Source organism: Gopherus evgoodei, chromosome 3 (assembly GCF_007399415.2).
Source record: "Gopherus evgoodei ecotype Sinaloan lineage chromosome 3, rGopEvg1_v1.p, whole genome shotgun sequence".
NCBI lineage: Eukaryota > Metazoa > Chordata > Testudines > Testudinidae > Gopherus > Gopherus evgoodei.
The window spans coordinates 162417678-162433295 of record NC_044324.1 but is presented as its reverse complement, the minus strand read 5'-3'; the positions used below and the strand labels follow the sequence as shown (position 1 = coordinate 162433295).

General features: G+C 37.5%; 1 protein-coding gene across 6 annotated transcripts in view; it reads left to right on the top strand.

Moving 5' to 3' along the window:
• The window catches only part of BTBD9 (BTB domain containing 9), a 458382-nt gene that overhangs the window by 5688 nt on the left and 437076 nt on the right, over window positions 1-15618 (top strand). The window contains exon 2 of one of the 6 annotated variants that reach the window (XM_030557267.1): window positions 1670-1845. The exons of 4 other annotated variants lie outside the window; for them this stretch is intronic. The gene's annotated coding sequence lies outside the window, so the exon portion shown is untranslated. Of the gene's footprint in view, window positions 1-1669; window positions 1846-3323; window positions 3535-15618 lie in introns of those variants that run through there. One more of the 6 variants, XM_030557268.1, reaches the window with a different exon arrangement.

Sequence of the window (15618 nt, the reverse complement as noted above, 5' to 3'; positions counted from 1 at the left end):
CTTATTATCTATCCCTTTCCTAATGGTTCCCAACATTGTTCGCTTTTTTGACTGTTTCTGCACTTTGAGCAGATATTTTCAGAGGACTATCCACAATGACTCCAAGATCTGTTCCTTGAGTTGTAGCAGTGAATTTAGACCCCATCATTTTGTATGTATAGTTGGGATTATGTTTTCCAATGTGCATTACATTGCATTTGTTAATGTACTACCAAGCAACCTCAACTTTGTTAATGTAGCTTTTTGCCTTTGAATTGTATAGACATAATTACTATAGTGTCTAAACATTTTGGAACTCAAGGGAGACTTGAGTTCAGTTCCTGGCACTTAACCTATGTTTCTCAGTTGTCCAACTTCTGCTTACATGTTGCGTTCCTTTCTCCCACACTTTGTCTGCTTTGTCTGTTTAGAATGCGAACTCTTCAGGCAGGGACTTCTGCTTATTGAGAGTCAGTACAGTGCCTAGCACAGTGGAGCCCTAACATAGGTTGGAATCTCTTAAGTGCTTCTGGAATATAAATAACATGGTGTATATATAATATTAACAGGTGCTTTCAGGGTCTAAGTATCTATTACAGAGGTGGGCAAACTACAGCCCATGGGCCACATCCGTCCCGCGGGACCATCCTGACCAGCCCCCGAGCTCCTGGCATGGGAGGCTCGCCCCAGCCCCTCCCCCACAGCCTCAGCTCAGCCTGACCTGGTCTCTGTGCTGCGTGGGGGGATCGGCGGCATGGCCTGGCTCCAGCCAGGCAACGTGGCTGTAGTGCCACCAGCCACCGGTGCTCCAGGCAGCATGGTAAGGGGGCACAGAGCAAGGGAGTTGGATAGAGGGCAGGGGAATTCGGGGTGGTGGTCGGGATGGGGGTGTGGATAGGGGTCGGGGTGGTCGGGGGGGAACGGGGTGTTGAATGGGGGTTTCGGGGGCAGTTGGGGACAGGGAGAAGGCGTGATTAGATGGGGCAGGGGTCCCGGGGGGGGCATCAGGAATGAGAGGAGGGATTGGATGGGGCAGGAATCCCGGGGGGGGGAGATAGGAGGTGGGGGCCAGGCCACGACCCCTTCCCCAACTGGCCGTCCATACAATTTACAAACCCAATGCAGTCCTCAGGCCAAAAAGTTTACCTGCCCCTGATCTGTTACCACTGTACGTTGTGGAATAGCTGCTACTCAGAAAAAGCTGCTCTGGACTTATCTATGTGGGAAAGTTAGTGCAGAGTAAATTAAGGTGTTAATTTAGTGCTGAATAACTAGTGCACATTAATTCCTCATATGGACACTTGGGCCTTGTCTACACTACACAGTTTTGTCGGCAAAAGGCAGCCTAGTGGAGAGAGAATAGTGAGCTAATCCCGTTTTTTTCCTTTAATTTTCCCCCTCCCACAAGAAGGGGGTAGGGAGCAAGGCGAACTAAAACTTTTTTTTTAATTGTAACACTGTCACATTAATTCTCAGAAATTAGGAGATTTCAGAATGTCTTCACTTCTGTGATGTACATACTGTATGGATTACTTTGAGTTACTACTTGTCATTAACTCGAGCCAGTTACACCTTCAGTTATGCAGACACAGCTACAATTGACGTTAATGATAATTGCAGGGATGTATCAGGATAAAATTAATTGCTGTTCCTGCAGAATGGAGAGACATAGTCTGATCTGTTTTTACAGCTTGTTTGTTGATTACAATTATAACGATACTGTGATGGGTTGGACCTTCCTGGCCCTTTCAATGCGCTACCTGATGTATTGGGGTTTCACTGAGCCAGCCTGCTCCACTAGCCTGGGCTCCCTCTCCCTGTTTTTCTAAATCAGGCTCTTCGGCCTCTGGCAGCACACAGACACAGGTAAGGACGCACCAGCTGTAGAATCACACAAAGTCTGCAAAGCAGCTCTCTATGGGAAGATTCAGCTAGGAAATTGCTCAGCACTCAGTGTGGAGAGAAATGTGCAGAGCTTCTTGGCCCCCTTCTCTTCCCCATGATATGAATTGCACAAACTGGATTATGTTATAAACAAGAAATAAGTTAATTAACTACAAAAGTTAAATTTTAAGTGATCATAAGGGATAGCAAACAGAAGAACACAGGTTGCTGAGCAAATAAAACAAAACATGCAAACTAAGCTTAATACGCTCAAGAAACAGGTAACAAAATGTAATTTTTCACCCCAAACGTTGTTTTAGGCAAGTTGCAGAGCTTCTGTAGCTTAGAGTTCCAATTATTTCTTTTTACAGACTAGACTCCTGTCTTAATTTAGACTCAACCCTTGCCTTTCCCACAGCTCAGTTCCTTTGTCTCTTCAGGTACTTTCAGCAGTATTTCTTCTCGTCTCCATTGTCTTCCTGCCCAAGACCTGTTTGCCTAGCCTTAAAAAGAATTTACATAAGGCAGGAAGCCTTTGTTTCCACTGGAAAAATATCAGCAGTGTCCAAGGTGGTACTTTGTAGTAGGTGACATTATCACCTGACCTTGCAGTGTCAAAGCAACCATGAAACCAGGTTTATTTGCAGTGTCCACAGGAAGGAACTCCTGGAAGATGGGAGATCCACATCCTCAAAGAGTTTTTCTAGTTGCCGATCAAAGCTGATTGGTTACTGTCCGGTCGATGTCTCCAAGTATAACCACAGCTGTAATTGTTACATATTCAATATTCCTAACTCCAGATACAGAAATGATGCATGTATACAAACTGGATAATCACATTCACTAAATCATAACCTTTCCAATGATATCTTACATGAGCCATCTTGCATAAAATATATCTTAGTATGCAATATTTATATAATACCCATATTTCTATAAATAATATGGAGCATCATGTATAGCAACACAGTATTTTCGTTATATTCATAGTGAGGCTTTCATACAGACTGCAGATGATACCAATGATATCTTCTATAGTAAAATTTTGTTTTTTTCTGGATCCTCTTTTTTTTTTTTTTTTTTTTTTTTTCTCCTCCTTTCTACCTATTTTGAAGATTCCTAGAGAACCGGTATCAGTGAAAGTGTACTGTTTATAATTCAGTGAGATTTATAGTTTTATGCATTGCATTTTAAGGACCTCTAGACTTGATACAGTGTCAATGAAAAATTTGTTTTTTATTTTTTTCCAATGAAATGTCTTAGATTTTTTGACTTCTAAGTATTCCATATGTGTGTGAGATGAATTTCTATTTTTTTCCACTAGTGTTACCAACTTCAAAGAAATTAAGTGCCACAAAGATACATTAAAATAATTTTGACAAAATGACTTAATCCAGCAAAATCAAAGACATTCAGAATTAATTATTTGCTAATGCTTCATTTAAAAATATAAGAAGACATTCTGGTTAAGGATCATTTTGTTTACCTAAAATATTTTTTCTTTGTACTTTTTTACTAGAGACGTATTTATATGAAAAAAGGATCTTTAAGATATTACTTGTGCCTATTCAACACTTTAGATGATTTCTGTTACATAACTGACTGGTTCTGACTGTTGGGTAGGATAATGACTCCAGAAAAGAGCATATGAAGCAAAGATTTTATTTCCAGGTAAATATCCCAAATAATATGAAATTACAGAAAAGGAAGAATCCTTTTAGGAAAAATTATTGAGAAGAAAGAAAGAAAAGATAAGCAACTGTAGGCATTGTCTGGCTCGTGTTTCAAGGGAAGAATTACAACTGTCTTATCACTAAAGCAGAGTAAAACAATGATGGTATTATGAATTGAATCCTAAATATCATCACTGTATGGTTTTTATTTAAATTCTTGATTAGCTTTATCTCTGATAACCAAAATCATGTAGAGGTTTTAAAGTTTTAATGCAGACCAACCCTATTCACTAACAGTGACGTGAATTAAGTACCAGCATGTCTCATGGATTCAGATCGGAATCTTAAAATTACTGATTTTATTTTTAGTTTTTAATGTATGTGGCTTGACCCTAGCAAATCTTAAATTTTGTTAAAATATTAAGGTTCAGTAACTTAAAACCTTTACAATTGTTCAGGCTAGTGTTACAGCACATATGATTCTTGCTGTTAATGGTTTCTCATCTCTAGGCAGTTTTATATACTCTGCCATTCATATATAATATAGTAAAAATATATATTTAAGCATATGGATTTCAACACTTAAGACACAGTATTAATTCATTTATTTGGTATTTCCTGTGTGTTTGTGCGGTGAACTAGTTCCAGACAATTTCACTGTTTTCTGATTTCCTGAGATGCTGGCTTATTGTATTGAAATATTTTGTTTTAATATTATGCAGTATTTTTTTTTATATAGTTCTGGCTCTTTTTCCACTGGCACAGTTCTGGGATTAACTGCACTTCTGCTCCTCTTTTTGCCTGCTTAAGAGTACCTATTCAGATTTATATATATTCTAAAACCAGAAGGAACCATATGATCATCTAATCTGACTTGCTGTATAGCACAGGCTATAGAACTTCTCCAGAATAATTCTTAGAGCATATATTTGGCTTCTTAGCAATCAGCGTTGTTAGGGTGTGGACCCATGTCCCTCTTCTTTCTGGCCAGGTATTTAATAGTGCAGTGATTATCCTAGAAGGTCTGACCTTAATCCACCACCTGTGATTCTCTTTCAAGGGACAATGACAAAGTTAGCAGCTGGGTAGGTAAAAATCTAGGCTTTAAAAAATGATTTTTAATACATTTTAAAAAACAAACCTATTTAAAATTTGAAATTGACAACCTATGCTAAATCCTAAATTTACTATAATCTATTAAAATCACTTAGTATTATCTTTTATTTAATTTGTTAGTACATGTGTGCTGCTGAAGTTTTAAAGAAAGTCAAACCACTGGACTGGTGGAAGTCACTGTTTAAGCATCTTGAACCACGGTTTGTTGAAGTGCTAAACTAGTTTTTGATAGCAGTAACCTTTTCTACAGAGAGGATATTTTCAGAGAGGTACAGAGAATATTTTCTTCATTTCAGTTTATTCAACTAGTTCATTCAAAGTTAAACTGATTAGGAGTTGAAAAAGCAGGACAACTTGTCTTCCTCTTCCAATATAAGACTAAAATGTGCTGTAAGATTATATCTACTAGTTCTAAAATATTGAAGTATATGGTAACCAGAAACAGTCAATTCAGTTAAACATTGAATATAAAAGAAAATTAAAGTAGTTTTATGTAATTAATACAAGTTATTTTTGCACCTTTTAATTGAATCCCAATTTCTATCCAAATGCAACTTGACAGAAATCACAAGTGTAAAAAAAAAAAAGTATGATTCACTATTTCGCAAACATAATAAAACGTAAAATTAAGAACCTGAATAAATATATGTTAAGCTATGTAATTGCATAAATATTATAGATGTACTATGTTCTGGTTAGCAAAAAGATACCAGTTTTAGTGTAAAAGCTATATTTAGATGCAAATCAAGGTGTTTTAATGGTTACTGTGACCCTAGAAACTCTGGATGCCAACTGGCATAGGGCACTGGTGTATATAGGGGTATAGGATCCTCCTGGATTCAACAAAAGAATGCAATGTAAGGTGTCTAATTAAAGCATGTCTTACACTGGTTCTCATAACCATTGTGAGATGTATGTTTGGAAAATATGTTCAGAATTTTGTGTTTTATACTAAAAATTACGTTCTCTAGATCTGTAGTTAAAAACAGGTCACTGAAAGGGTAGTATGTCTTGAAAAAAACTCCTTCAGACAAAGGGGTAAGAGAGACACATGTCCTGTGGGGACCATTGTGTATTGTATGTGATACAATAGGATTGTATTAGCATTCTAAGTCAAATGCTAGTGAAGAGCTGGGGGAAACTTCAGAAGAAAACTAACATAAAAAGTAAATAGCAGGGAGGGGGAGGATGGTACCTTTTTTGACGTATTGGTATATTTGGGAGTGAAAAAAGATACCCCGGTATCCTTCACCTACTAAGTAAACTGATAGTGCTTCATGAAAAGGAGAGCTCAGCAAGGCTTCATTGAAAGTGCTGGAGAATACTTTGAGTGAGAGAAACTTCTTTAGACAGTTTCCTTAGGTTGAAACACAACAATAACTTGTTAGTTTAGTATTTAGAATGTGTTATGATATTTTATATGTAATCATTTGTTCCCACACTGGTTTTTATCTGAATCTCTATTCTTTCTTAAATAAATATGCTTTTGGTTTATAATTGAACTCAAGTGTTGTGTGTGTGTGTGTGATATAGAAGCAGTAGTCTAAGGTAAAACTGGTAAACTGTGGTACACTGTACCTTTGGGATGAGATGATCTGGGATTTCTATCAGTATCCAGTGATCAGGGGCTGGACACCACAAAGGTACACGTTGAAGGAACTTGGGGGCTGGGGTGAATCTATTGTCAAACTGACAGGCAAAGACAGAGCTGGTGTAGCCCAGAGAAGAGTGCTTGAGTGGCTGACAGACTAATTGTGTGTGTTAGCCAAGAGCCAGCTAACACAGGCAAGGCTCCCTAGCACTGGAGGCAGTTGTTGACAAGGTGACTTAAATACTCCAAGAAGCATTACAGTTACCAACTGTGAATCACTGGGAATCAACTTTTCTGTAGGAATATAACTAAAAAGTGTGAATGCAAAGTTAGATCAGAACTAATGATTTATATTAAGGTTTCCTGCCTGCTGATTTAAGTAACAATTAAAATTGGGGGTTTAAATTACTTTGATTTAAATCAGTCTATCCTGACTATCAATATCCAGCTAGAGCACAATACATTTATTTTAAGACAAACACGTTACTGAAAAAATATATAGTAAAACAATCTACATGCTAGTTTACCAGGAGCTGTCCATCTTCCACACGGAAACACAGCAGGTTTTCCATTCCTTCAGACCCTTCCATCTGGATTTTGCCCTCTTGGTTACAACCTCATGTCAGTTTTTGAATCAAAATGAAGGACGTTTGTCAATTCAGGCTAGCCCTTTATATCACAAGCTTGTTCTTTGTTTCTGGGCCTCTTGAACTCAGTCTCAACCGGTATATGTGATTCACCCCGGGAGGTAGTACTTCTCTGAAGGTGTTTACCTGTTCCTGGGTCTACAGTATTTACTTACCACTGGTTTTAATTGCTGGAGCAAACTCTGTAACCTTCTTCCTTGGAGCTAGAATGAAGTCCCTGGCTCTCAAAAATAGAGATTTCACTTAAAGTGAATACAGTACTTTCAAGATACTGCATGTGTCCATATCTGTCACATTAATTGTCAAGCCACATGAATTGAAGCAATTTTGTCTTTGCAGTAAAATGATTGTATAAACATTTGCTATGTAGTTAGACTACAATAATGGAAAGTAGCTTTATATTTGAAGAATTTAACAATGTTCTGTTGTGTGCTTCTTAAAACTTATTTAGTCTCTAACACAGCAAAATACTTTGCCAGTAAAAATAGAAACTCACCTAAGTCCTTCTCTCACTGACTCTTAGCCCCCAGTTTTCACTTACTTAGACATAACTCCGTTTTCTAAGAAAAGGTGGTAATGAGTGATAGGGGATAATTGAATTTAAGAAAAATCCTTGTTTGTAACACACAGCAAATGAAGTATAATCTGATAAAGACAAGATCACAGCCAGCATTCACTGCTTTGATTATAAATCAGACTTGGTTTATATATAATTTTGTTTTGTGCTTTGGGATTAGTCAGTTTACTTGCTAATTGAGTTTTCTTAAACTTATCATTATTCACAAAGGACTTCACATATGGGCATCAATAAGCCAAAATTTAGTACTGAATTTATATTAAAACAAAACAAAAAATCTTAAAAATATCCACAAATCCCTCATCTTCATGCCACTCCAAGAAGATGGCATGTAAGCAACCATTCTGTCTTGCTGCTGGTCTACACTAAAACTCTAAATTGACCTACTTACAGCTGTGTCTACACTGCACTATGTTGACGTGAGATGCTCTCCTACCAACTTATCGTCTGCCTCTCTGGGAGATGGAGTACAGATGTTGTGGGAGAGCGCTGTGCCATCTACTTAGCTTGTCTTCCCCAGACCCGCTAAATCAACACCACTGCATCGATTGCAGCACTGCTTATTTAGCCAGAAGTATAGAGAAGTCCTTAGTAAAAGCAGCATTATTTTTCAGACATCTTCTATTGACTCTCTCTGCTGGTATTCTGAATGGGAAAAAGGGACTCGTGATTGACCTTTTTTGTTGTTCCTGTTTGAGACATGTATGGTGAAAATTCTGCAGATCATGATTTTGGTTTTGTGTATTGCATTCGTACTTCATATTTCTGCGCAGCATTACTTATTCTGGGTAAATGCTCAAAAAATGCTATATAGTTTGCTGAACGTTGTTTAAGTTCTTTGTTTCCTTTTCCAGCCATGGCATAAACAGTGCTAATACATTGTGTAACCAATACTTGACTTCATTTTTAACAGGTCCTTAGATGAAAGAGGTATCCACCCAGAAATATATATGCCCTTTTTTTAGTATTGGAGGGGGAAAGTGATTGAGGGCATTTCTGGTTTAACAAATTGGTATTTGAGATTGTGTAGATGATACGATATTAGTATGTCCTTAGGTTTACTGAACAGAACAAAATTTTAGTTAAATTTCTGTGGAGTACCCACTACTATAGCATCTTGGTTGTTGAAGGTACAATTAAACCAATCAAAGCTTTGGAAGACCAGTTGAAATAAATTGTAGTTCTATCATGTTTGTAAACAAGTCCTTGCAATCTGATACACCTTGCTCTTTGTGCTAAAGCTTGCTAACCTCAGGGAACGGCTACACGAGAGTTTACAGTGGTATAGCTGCACCACTGTAAGCTCTCTAATGTAACCGCTCTAAGCCAACGAGAGAGAAGCTCTCCTGCTGATGTAGTGCTGTACACACCGGGGCTTATGTTGCTTGAGTTCTGATTTGTTTCAGAGTGACATAATTTATGCCGACATAAGACGTAGTGTAGACAAACTGCTAATCTCTGGTGAACCACCAACACATGCAAGTTATAGCTTTAATGCGCTACCACTGTTCTTGTCAATAAAACTACAGGAACAATCAGAAAGAGGTATCCAGCAGATATTTCCCACCATGATGGGATACAGACGGGTGAACTCTTCAGAGCTCAGTTTATTTCAGGCTTTATAGATCACCTTAAATTGCATCCAGAGTTAAGAATTTAGCAATTGCAGAGCACTACTGTAATGGGTTTTTAGTAGTTTCACACATTTTTAAGGTAAACTACTTCCAAGTCACTTAAAAAGTAACCTGAATTAAAGCCATTCCAATAATCTAGCCAAAAGTTATAAAAACATAGATCACTATAGATTTTTCGTTTGAGGGGCGAGGCCACCATTGCCTAACCAACCTTGGATGAAAAACTGATGCTATGAATGAATGTCACTCTGTGGGAATCCCAAAGTAGCAGTTGAAAGAGTATGAATTCTAAACAGATACCAGGGCCAGAAATACATATCCTGCCCTCATCCACTCATTTCTCCTCTTCATGTTTATTCTTATTAACAAGTTTGATTCATTAGTATCTTTGTTAATTTAGTTTTGGAGTTTGGCACCAAAGCAGTGTACATTTGAGTGTTGTGTGCAAGTTGGTGGTTGTATAATTGATAATGTTTCTTGCTTTCATTCAGTGGCCGTAAACACACAGTGAACAGGAGTGGTAACAATAGAATCTTGCATACGAGAAACAGTGAAAAGAAGGAATAATTACAATTGCTAAGTACATCCATCTGTCTACTATGAAAGAAGAAAGCGTGAACTCATCAAAAGGCAGTTCCACTATTGCTTGCGTAGTACTATAGATGATCCAGAAAAATTTGTATACACCAAATTAAAAAGAATAGTAAGAGGACCAAAAAATGCTATCATGGTTAAACAGAGTAAAAGAAACAGAGGTAAACAGGCATCCTTTAAAAATTGGAAGTCAAATTCTAATGAGGAAAATAAAAAGGAGCATAAACTCTGGATAGGCAAGTGTAAAAGTATAATTAGGCAGGCCAAAAAAAGAATTTGAAGAGCAACTCGCAAATATTCAAAAACTAACAGCAACATTTTTTTATAAGTACATCAGAAGTAGGATGCCTGCCAAACAACCAGTGGGGCCACTGGACAATCAAAGTGCTAAAGGAGCACTCACGGAAGGTGAGGCCATTACACAGAAGTTAAGTTAATTCTTTGCATCAGTTTTCACTGCAGAGAATATGAGGGAGATTCCCACACATGAGCCATTTTTTTTAGGTGACAGATCTGAGGAACTGTACCAGATTGAGGTATCAGTAGAGGTGGTTTTGGAACAAATTGATAAATTAAACATTAAGAAGTCACCAGGACCACATCGTGTTCACCTAAGGGTTATAAAGGAATTCAGATATGAAATTGTAGAGCTACTAGCTGTGTTATGTAACCCTTTGCTTAACTTAGCCTCTGTACAAGACGACTGGAGGACTAATATAAATCTGATTTTTAAAAAAGGTTCCAGAGGTGATCTTGGCATTTACAGATTGGTAAATCTAACTTCAATAACAGGCAAACTGGTTGAAACTGTAGTAAACAGAATTATCAGACACATGGATGAGCATGATTTGTTGGAGAAGATTCAACTTGACTTTTGTAAAGGGAAATCGTGCCTCACCAAGCTATTAGAATTCTTTGACTGTGTCAGCAACCATGTGGCCAAGGGTAACCCAATGGATATATCATACTTGGACTTTCAGAAAGCCTTTGATCAAGGTCCCTTACCGGAGGCTCTTAAGCAAAGTAAGCAGTCATGGAATAAATGGGGGGAAGATCTTCTCATGGATCATTAACTGATTAAGAGACAGAAAATAAAAGGAAGAAATAAATGGTGAGTTTTCAGACTGGAGAGGGGTAAACAGTAGGGTCCCGCGGGGATTTGTAGTGAGATCAGTGCTGTTCAACATTCATAAATGGTCTGGAAAAAGGAGTAAACAGTGAGGTAGCAAAATTTGCCAACAATTCAAAATTACTCAAGATAGTTAAGTCCAAAGCAAAAGAGTGAAGAGTTACAAAGGGATCTCACAAAACTGGGTGACTGGACAACAAAATACAAATGAATTTCAATGTTGATAAATTCAAAGTAATGCACACTGGAAAACATAATCCCAACTATACATACAAAGTGATGGGATCTAAATTAGCTATTACCACTCAAGAAAGAGATCTTGGAGTCATTCTAGTTAATTCTTTGAAAACATCCACTCAGTGTGCAGTAGCAGTCAATAAAGCTAACAGGATCAGGAACCATTAGGAAAGGGATAGATAAGACAGTAAATACCATAATGCTGTTATATAAATCCATGGTATGCCCACATGTTGAATGCTGTGTGCAGTTCTGGTCACCTCATCCCAAAGATATATTAGAATTGGAAAAAGGTACATAGTAGGGCAACAAAAATTAGTAGGGTTATGGAACAGCTTCCGTATGATGAGATATATTAAAAAGGCAGACTGTTCTGCTTGGAAAAGAGATGACTAGGGGCGGTGGGGAGATGATAGAGGTCTATGAAATTGTGAATGGTGTGGAGAAAGTGAATAAGGAAGTGTTGTTTAGCCTTTTATATAACAGAAGAATCAGAGGTCACCATTAATAGGCAGGAGGCATAAAACAAATAAAAGGAAGTTCACACAGTGCCCAATCAACTTGTGGAACTTGTTGCCAGGGAATATTGTGAAGACCAAAACTATAACTGGAGTCAAAGGAGAACTAGGTAAATTCATGGAGGATAGGTCCATCAATGGCTATTATCCAAGATAGTCAGGGATGCAACCTCATGCTCTGGATGTTCCTCAGCCTCTTACTGGCAGATGCTGGGAGTGGATGACAGGGAATGGATCACTTGATGATTGTCCTGTTCTATTCATTCTCTTTGAAGTTTCTGGCACTGGTCACTGTAGGAAGAGAGGATACTGGGCTAGATGGACCGTTGGTCTAACCCAGTATGATCATTCTTATGTTCTTAATTTCCAAACCAGTTCTGAATATCAAATTATAAGTGTGCTGACCAATACAGCTTGTGCCTGAAACTGCTTTGGGAACTCTTGTAGCTGTTGTGCAAGTGGTGAGATTGCAAAATTGCATACATGAGTCATCTTTGGTAGTAACATCACCTGGGACTGTTAGTTTTGATAGCTGTAATGCAAAGCTGAATCATCTTGAGAAAAATCTTAGGAGTTGTAAGGTGGCTTGTATATCACCTTGATCTCTAGATTAATTTGATACTAGAGTGTATTCAGATTCATTTTCAAGGATGAGTCACCTGCAGCGCTGCATCTTAAAATTAAAAAGTATGGGCACACACCCTCACTGACCCTGCCTGGATTTATATCTAATAAATTAACCAGTAGGGCACAGATCAGCCAATATGGCGTCATTGGCAACTTCCTGCAATGTCTCTACAATGCAGGCATGATCAGACAGTGCCATTTATGATTAAATAATGGCTGTACTTGGCCTAATTCCAAACAGATTATACACTGAATGTGACCAGAACCTCTATTTCAAACCAGCTCTAGTATATTACAGTGCCCTACTCAAGGTTGAAAGGTAGATTCTAACCCCCCAACACTTGATCTATATCAAGTTATCAGTCATCTCAATCCTTTGTTGCTACAGAACTGGAAAAGCTCCCACACCAGTAGCCAATCCATTTCTTGGAACTCTATATATCTCCAGCAATCAGAATAGTTGTAGTCCATACTCTTGACTAGTACAACATTGTGCCTTTCAGAGGGCAAATCTCATCTATTGGGCTAAATGGCAAAGCCTCCCAGAAATATTCCCCAAACCAGATTCTACCTATCATCCTATACACCAGTGATACTCAGACTTCAGTGGTTCAGGAGCCAAATTAGCAGTCAGTATTACCCAAAAGAGCCACAGTAGTGTGAATTCACCATTGCATTTATTATAGTACTATATATTCATATTTAAACAGTATGGTGGGAAATATTTAGTTTGTTTTTATATATAAAATTCTCACAGCAGAATGACCAGGTATTATTATTTTTATCAACTGTAATTGGTTAATAACATAGTAAAAGCATCCTGATTTGTTAATAACTTAGACTGGATAATAATTAAATCGCACAGTGTTTTAATATGTGCTAAACATTGCTGCAGGAAACACATTAAAGGGCCACTTGCGGATTGTGAGTCTCAGTATCACTGCTATACATTGATTCTTGGGGAAGTACAAACTACCACTTGCTAATCCAGAGGCTTTTCACCTGTTTTGACTTGAGATGAAGGCTATTTGTCTTTAACCCACTCCGTTACCAGTGTAGGCAGCATCTACAGCTGTTGGAAATAAAGTTAGTGGCGATCCAGATGAATCTTTTTTGTCAACTTGATTTTAAACACACCTAGAAAAATTAACCCATCATGTTTGTTTGGTCACATTCCTCCACACACTCATCTCAAGAGAAAAGGAGGATGTGATAGAGTGTAGGGCAGATAAATGGAAGTAAACAGATGGGGGAAAAAAAGCTAATAACCTGCTATACCATAAACTGCCATGTATGAACCTCTCACTTTCTGATGATGATGAGAAAGTAGCAGGAAGATCTATACCAGTTCTGGTGAGATTTGTCTGGCTCTACTCTTAAGAGTAATAATTCAAATGAATAGCAGGGACTCCTCAAAATATGGGATGTGGAAATCCTGATGGGTATATAGATTCTAGATCTGCCACCATTATAATTAGGGCTGTCAAGCGATTTAAAAAATAATCACGATTAATCGCACTGTTAAACAATAATAGAATACCCTTTAAATATTTTTGGATGTTTTCTACATTTTCAAATATATTGATTTCAGTTACAACACAGAACATAAAGAGTACAGGACTCACTTTATATTTATTTTTTATTACAAATATTTGTGCTGTAAAAAAAACAACTTTTTTTTTTAATTCAACTCACACAAGTTCTGTAATGAAATCTCTTTATCATGAAAGTTGAACTTACAAATATAGAATGTACAAAAAAAAGTGCATTCAAAAATAAAACAATGTAAAACTTTAGAGACTACAAATCCACTCAGTCCTAATTCTTGTTCAGCCAGTCACTCAGACAAACAAGTTTGTTTACATTTGCCTACTTCTGGTTTACAATGTCACCTGAAAGCGAGAACAGGCATTTGCATGGCATTGTTGTAGCCGGTGTCTCAAGATATTTATGTGCCAGATGCGCTAAAGATTCATATGTCCCTTCATGCTTCAACCATCATTCCAGAGGACATATGTCCATGCAGATGACGGGTTCTGCTCAATAACGATCCAAAGCAGTGCAGACTGACGCATGTTCACTTTCATCATCTGAGTTAGATGTCACTAGCAGAAGGTTGATTTTCTTTTTTGGTGGTTTGGGTTCTGTAGTTTCCGCATCGGAGTGTTGCTCTTTAAGACTTCTGAAAGCATGGTCCACAACTCATCCCTCTCAGATTTTGGAAGGCACTTCAGATTCTTAACTTTTGGGTCAAGTGCTGCAGCTATCTTTAGAAATCTCACATTGGTACCTTCTTTGCGTTTTGTCAGATCTACAGTGAAAGTGTTCTTAAAACGAACAACATATCCTGGGTTATCATCCAAGACTGCCCTAACATGAATTATATGGCAGAATGCAAGTAAAAGAGAGCAGGAGACATACTATTCTTCTTTCCTTCCCTCCCCCCCCATGAGCTTAGTCAAAATTTATTTAACACATTTTTTTAACGAGTGTCATCAGCATGGAAGCATGTCTTCTGGAATGGTGCTGAAGCGTGAAGGGGCATATGAATGTTTAGTATATCTGGCATGTAAATGCCTTGCAATGCTGGCTACAAAAGTGCCATGCGAACGCATGTTCTCACTTTCAGGTGACATTGTAAATAAGAAGCCGGCAGCATTAACTCCTGTAAATTTAAATGATCTTGTTTGTCTTAGCAATTGCTGAACAAGAAGTAGGACTGAGTGGCCTTTTAGGCTCTAAAGTTTTACGTTGTTTTTCTGGGTGCAGTGATGTAACCAAAAAAAATAATAAATCAACATTTGTAAGCTGCACTTTCATGATAAAGAGATTGTACTACAGTACTTGTATGAGGTGAAATGAAAAATACTATTTATTTTGTTTATAATTTTTACAGTGCAAGTATTTATAATAAAAATAATACCAAGTGAGCGCTGTACACTTAGTATTCTGTGTTGTAATTGAAATCAATATATTTGAAAATGTAGAAAAACATCCAAAAATATTTAATACATTTCAATTGGTATTCTATTGTCTAACAGTGCAATTAAAACTGCGATTAATTGTGATTACTTTTTTGAGTTAAATGTGATTAATTGACAGCCCTAATTATAATTTATATATTTTTATTCTTTTTGTGAGAAGTTATTACATGATTGTCATAAACAGATAGTTAAGAGTTAATGTCCCTTTTACCTGTAAAGGGTTAAGAAGCTCAGTAAACCTGGCTGACACCTGACCAGAGGACCAATAGGGGGACAAGATACTTTCAAATCTTGGTGGAGGGAAGTCTTTGTTTGTGCTTTTTGTTTTGGTTGTTGTTCGCTCTTGGGACTAAGAGAGACCAGACGTACATCCAGGCTCTCCAAATCTTTCTGAATCAGTCTTTCATGTGTCAAAATTGTAAGTAATA